Source organism: Odontomachus brunneus, unplaced genomic scaffold, assembly GCF_010583005.1.
Source record: "Odontomachus brunneus isolate Ranch 3 - 2012 unplaced genomic scaffold, Obru_v1 Obru_scaffold_008, whole genome shotgun sequence".
In the NCBI taxonomy this organism is placed as follows: Eukaryota; Metazoa; Arthropoda; class Insecta; order Hymenoptera; family Formicidae; genus Odontomachus; species Odontomachus brunneus.
The window spans coordinates 1600413-1606255 of record NW_022639458.1 but is presented as its reverse complement, the minus strand read 5'-3'; the positions used below and the strand labels follow the sequence as shown (position 1 = coordinate 1606255).

Below are 5843 nucleotides of genomic sequence, written 5' to 3'. Positions count from 1 at the left end.
CCAGCGTACTCACCAGACATAGCGCCTTCTGATTACCACTTGTTCAGATCGATGCAGCACGGCTTGAGTGGTACACGCTTCCGAAATGTTGAAGAAGTGCGAGAATGGGTGGACGAATGGATTGCTTCGAAACAAACATCGTTTTATCGAGATGGTATCGCCCAGTTGCCAGAAAGATGGCAAAAAGTTGTAGAAAGTGATGGAAAATACTTTCATTGAAATAATTTAAATACATTTTTTACAATAAATGCTTTTTCTCAGTATTTTTTGGGCGGAAACTAAGTTAAGGTCCTAATAATACGACTTTACGTGATGTAAATGTATTTCTAAGGAAAATTTAGGTGAACACATAGTTGCCCGAAGAATCATCTAAGGTTCCCTCGATTCGTATTTTTTTTCTTCTTCTCTTGGGAAAAGTAACCCAGGTAGCGTGTTGGAGACAGAATAATTTTGAAAGTGGTTTTACATGCAAATTAGGTCTATTAAAATATCAGAATATAGCTTACACAGCATATAAAAACGCGAGTGCCGGGGCAACTCTCTATCCGTCAAATCATAAGCCGCTCCGAGCTATTACGTGCGTGCGTGTTTCTTCATGAATTATTAGAATTAATGAGTTCGCACACATTCCTTGCTTCCACAATGTTACGCCGGCCAAATATAATGTGCGACGAGGGGAAATTTTAGAGTAACAAAGAGTTCGTTTCATTACTTTTTTTCTTTGCGTCGCGACGTTCATTAAGCCGTTAATGAGCCACTGTTAAACCACAAAGTTGTAATTATATGATTTACACAAACGGCACGTTCCGATGTGACGCGCGGTCAAATTTTCTCGTTCAGTCGTTCCGTCGCCGATCAAGAGTCGTGGTATTCGCGAGAATGAGTAATTTTTATTCTCTTTCTTTGTGACGTATCACGAACGGGAGGAACTGACGAGAAAGATTAAGAAAATACTTGGTAGTGCATTTGCAGTTACACGAGTAGCAAATAACCGTCATCATTAGACCATGGCGTGCGAAGCGGCGTGGGTCGACTAGCGCCTTACACTTGACACACCGAATCAGCAGCGAAACTTTCTTACTTGCGGAGATTTCCGAGTCGATAATCGATGGAGATTCTCGGACGGAAAACAGAATAGCGTGGCTAAAGCGAGCTGGAAGTGGGTAAGTTGTAGAACGAAATGTTATCGTGCACCGGATTGTCGGCAGGGGTTGAACCTGGCGAAGGGGAAGCCTTGAATGGGGAAGCCAACGGGAAGGGGTACGAGGGTGGCGAGAATAAGGGAGAAAGAGAGAAAAGGACGAGAGAGGGAGAGAGAAAGAGCGAACGCGGAGGGTCTAGGCGATATAAGAAGGGGATGCGTCAATTCGTTTTCTTGACCTCGACAACAGGCGGATTGATTCTACGTTTAGCTGTTTCTCTCATATCAACTGGCAGCGCAGAAAGCGCAGAAAGCCTCCAATATACTGATCTCTTCTTTCCAACAAAAAAGTAACATCCAATAGTTCATTCGCGCCTCGTCCAGCCGACCCTCGGTCAATTTTCTGATATCGATTGGTGCGGAATTGTATCTGCTCGCGGTTATCTGAAAATTTTTTACGTCGCAACGCGCACATCGCGCGCAAACATCTCGGAACAGTTTCATTGAAATTCGGCGTTGTTCAGCCGAGGTGAGGCATCGCGCTCTTTTCTTTGTATCAACTTCGAAGCGCCTACCCCAACGATATCGCGAGTCAAGTGTTTCCTTTGGGATTTTCTGCTTTCAGCTCTCCGCGTTTATCCCCACCGACGACGACGTCGACGACGCCGACGATTTCGCTCGGCCGCAACTTCGAGCGTCTCGCTTCCACTTGCGGCCGCTAGAATTCTCCCCGTTCCTCCCTCCTACCCCGCCGGTTCCTCCAACCCTCTCTTTCACCTACCCTCCGTGTTTCCGAGGCGGCAAGCAAAGAACTCTCCTACCCTCGGGCAGCTCACACTGATTTTCCACCCTCGTCACCCTTCCCGTCCACCGCCGTCGCCCCTCTTCCTCTACCTCTGCCTCCTCTCCACCCCCGAGCTCACGCCGTCACTCGTAGTCACGCCGCCAACACGTGCTCCTGTTTACCTCTCCAGTCATATGGTCCGGGAGATGACGCGACGCATTCAACGACTTCGCCGTTTAGTCACAAATATATATCGGCATATTTATATAGAGGCGGATTTTTCTTCGTTATTCGCGCGATGTCGGTGGTGTGTATGTGTATGTGTGTGTGTGTGTGTGTGTGTGTGTGTGTGTGTGTGTGTGTGTGTGTGTGTGATTTTTTAGTAAAAATATTGCTTCAGGAGAGATCAACGGGAACGTGAAGCGCAGGTGTACACATATAATAATCAAAGATAACGATGCAAACCCTATTGCGATATCACATTATTTATGAACCATTAACACGTCGGTCTTTGGATTTTATTTCGGTCTCTTCTGCAAACTCTGATCGTCCATTTTAGATAGTGCGCTCTGGCGTAGCGCTGTGCTCTGATTGCAGATATTGTTCCTCGTATATATTATGCAAGATGAATTTTTTCCTCAGCAACTGTGTGTCGTTGCGCTTCGTTACTGATTATTGTCTTGATGTTCATGTCGAAATCAATACTATTTCTCTTTTTTCACAAAATCGTTCTTTAGATAACTCAGTGAATATTTTCCAAAAAGTAATTAAATAAATTAATTAAACATGGATGTCGAGATTTATTAACTAGACACATACGTATAATAATTTCACATAATTTTATTACTTTTTGAAATAATTTAATTTCTCTCTTTTCTTTCAAGCTAAATAAATTCATCTTTTATTTTATATTCGTCCTTATGAACTACACACATAAATTAAAGCATAAAAAGAATATTATATCAGATATTTTTTAAATAGCCTTTGTGGGCGCTTGTATCGCACTTCTGCTAACCGTAATAATAATTACCGCGAATATTGCGCCTTTCGTATCTGATATGACAGCAACGTAACGTTGATTCTGTATGTTATCAGCTGGCATAAAGGACGGTAAAGATTAAGAACCTTGCTCAACTACATTACACTTACACGCTTAGCTGATCCTTTAATTAGCATTTCCAGGTCACACACTCGACCGTAGACGCGAATATACGCGCGGGCGCGCATAATTATCACGCTAATTATTAGTACCTAGCTAAGTAGTTGGATGAAATTATCACCGGAGTTGGAGTGACGCGCGTAGAACGAAAACGCGGCTTTCGATCTCTCGCCAACAGGATTCCCGTGTGACCAGCTTTGGTAGTGAGGAACTTCCTTAATTACGGAGATTAACTTAATGGTATCGAACCAACGATTATCGTTCAGAAAGCACGCAATTGCCGCCTGGATATGCGCATGTCAGTGGAAGCAGATAAATAGACCTCAAAGCAGATCTATATATAGATCTTACATTTAAATTTTTCCCATCGATCGCTCTGAGCGTAGTTCCAACACATTGAACCGATGTTAAATTTAACGAGTCAATAGTACGTACGATCCCGCGGCTAAAGAAATGATTCGACACAGTCCTCGCTTCCTCCGCGGTCTTCCTCGAGATCACGACGCGCGCGCGATACGTAGAATGTGAAATTAATTAATTAATTTTCATTCCGATATCCATTCCCAAGGTATCTTTAATGCTTTTAATTCTCACGTGTGTGTACATGCGCAGGCGCGTCCGTACGCGCGGGGGGTACGATCGTTTGTGAGTGTGCGAGCCTATACACGTGCACCGCAGACCGAAGCGCATTTAGAAGGCCCATCTAATTACTAAGATTAACCTGGGCTTATAATAAGCAGGAGCGAACTCGTGCCTGACACTCACCTGAGGCGATCTGTGACTGATGTATTTGGGACGTCGTCCTGACGTGGGTTTATCTAGCGGCTGTTATTTATCTCCGCCACGGTGCAATTCCGTCGCGGTCGTACCGATCTCGCGATTAGCCGTCTGTCTTGGCTCTCTCTCTATCTCTCTCTCTATCTCTCTCTCTCTCTCTCTCTCTCTCGCTCTCTCGCTCTCTCCCTCTCTCTCTCTCTCTCTCTCTCTCTCTCTCTCTCTCTCTCTCTATCTTCTTCTATTTCTTTCGCTCTTTCTCCCTCTTTTCTTCTCGTCCCTTCTTTCGATACCGCGCTTTACACCGACTATATACGACGACTCGCTCCAACTCCCTCCGAGACTCTCCTGTTGCTCCCTCGTTTCGTCTCGCTCGCTCGTTCGCAAGTTTCACGATCTCCCGGTGATTTTCCTACGATGAATATCAAATGCAGAAGGTCCCGACAGCAGTGGTGGATCAGTGTTGAAAAGCGGACGATTCACTGATATATCCGCCGCCGATGACATCAGCCTACTTAATTACTGCGAATAATTGCGAGTAATTAGGAGTGATTAAGAAGCAAACAGCTAATTGGGCGCGGCTCGATAAAGCGCTGCTTGGTCGTCGGTACCACTTCGTTGCCTCGTGACCACGTTGAACGGACGACTGGAAGAAAGCGACGTCTTTGGCGAGTCTGATGGGGTATCGAGTGGTAGGTAGAGAGATCTTGTCGGATTAACCTAGGCCCCGGATTTGATTCTCGTGAAACGCTCGATCTCGTCAACGAGCAAATCTAATCGGCAGATAACACCGCTTTCCGCGTAATGCGCTTTTAATTATTCTATTTGTGCGCGTCAACCGTGCACTTCGCAATTCTGTATCAGTGCGCAACGTGTAATTCCGCAATGAAAAACACTGACGTGTCTTTGCACAGTGGTCACGCGCGTGTCGTAATTACCAGCGCACCCGTCGCGATAATTAGAAGCTTATTAGAGCCGGAGTCCTTGTCTCATCGCCTTCTGTTGTTCAGCGACGATACACTCGCCGCTCGAGGACGCGCTTCTCTCTTCTCCCGGATCGTCAATTCACTCACGCGAGACACCCGTCGGGCTCTTTATCGCCGTACGATTAATTATGTCCCACCTGTTTCCTGCACCGCGATTCAACGTTCCCGCGCACGCACCCCCCAATTTATGACAGGAGCAAAGGGAATCGGAACGATCGGCGCTTCAAGTGCTGGGGTAGACAGAGCGACGCGTGAGACTCGCCAAGAAAATCGATTCTCCGCTGATTTTTCGACCGAACGTCTCACTTAAGTGGCTGTCACAAAGTTCACTGCGCTGAACTGTCCGCGAGGCGCACCAAAAGAAGTCCCACCCCTGCGGCCACGTGCTGACAGGCCGGACGAATCGGCGCACGCAGCTGCACGCTTAACTCCCTTATCACTCCCTAGTCCACAAACACTTGCTTTTCACCGGCACGTCGCGAGAGATTCTCGCCGAGGAGGTTTTCGATCGCTCGATCTTACTCTTCAGCCTCTCCCTCGACGATTAGCTCGAATCTTCCAATTCCACGGATAGAGTCGTCTCGCTCGTGATCAACACCGTGACGATCGAAAGATCCCAAATTCCCAAACGCACGCGTCCAGTGTAGCTCGGAGAAAAAGGCGGGCGATCCACTTCTCCTCGTGCTGTCGTTGCTGTCGGCAGCGTGGTCGTGCACGTTGCGCGGTTGGAGCTCGACGCGAAAACTCAGACCTGAACCCTGACGGTCCGCAGTCTGGCTGCGTAGTGGCCCCGGCGTACAACCGAGGAAAGACAACCCGCCGTGACGGCTCTCCCGCCTGGCGGGTAATACTGGAAGAAGGGGTAATGTGGGCGGTACGATGGGCGGCACCAATGCGCGGAGGTGGTCCGCGAGTTACTCGCGAGATCCCGTTGTTATGATTGTTATGAGTGTCCGAGCTGCCTCCCGCGATGCACTTTGGGGGTGGTACGCCCGCGAG

At 47.4% G+C, this 5843-nt stretch overlaps 1 protein-coding gene across 6 annotated transcripts in view; it reads right to left on the bottom strand.

Annotated features, from left to right (window-relative positions):
- Nucleotides 1–5631, bottom strand: part of LOC116854145 (POU domain, class 6, transcription factor 2) — a 158176-nt gene extending 152545 nt beyond the window's left edge. For all 6 annotated transcript variants that reach the window (XM_032835769.1, XM_032835771.1, XM_032835772.1 and 3 more), the window contains exon 1: nt 3850–5631. The gene's annotated coding sequence lies outside the window, so the exon portion shown is untranslated. The remainder of the gene's footprint in view (nt 1–3849) is intronic.
- Between the last annotated feature and the right edge of the window lie 212 nt (nt 5632–5843).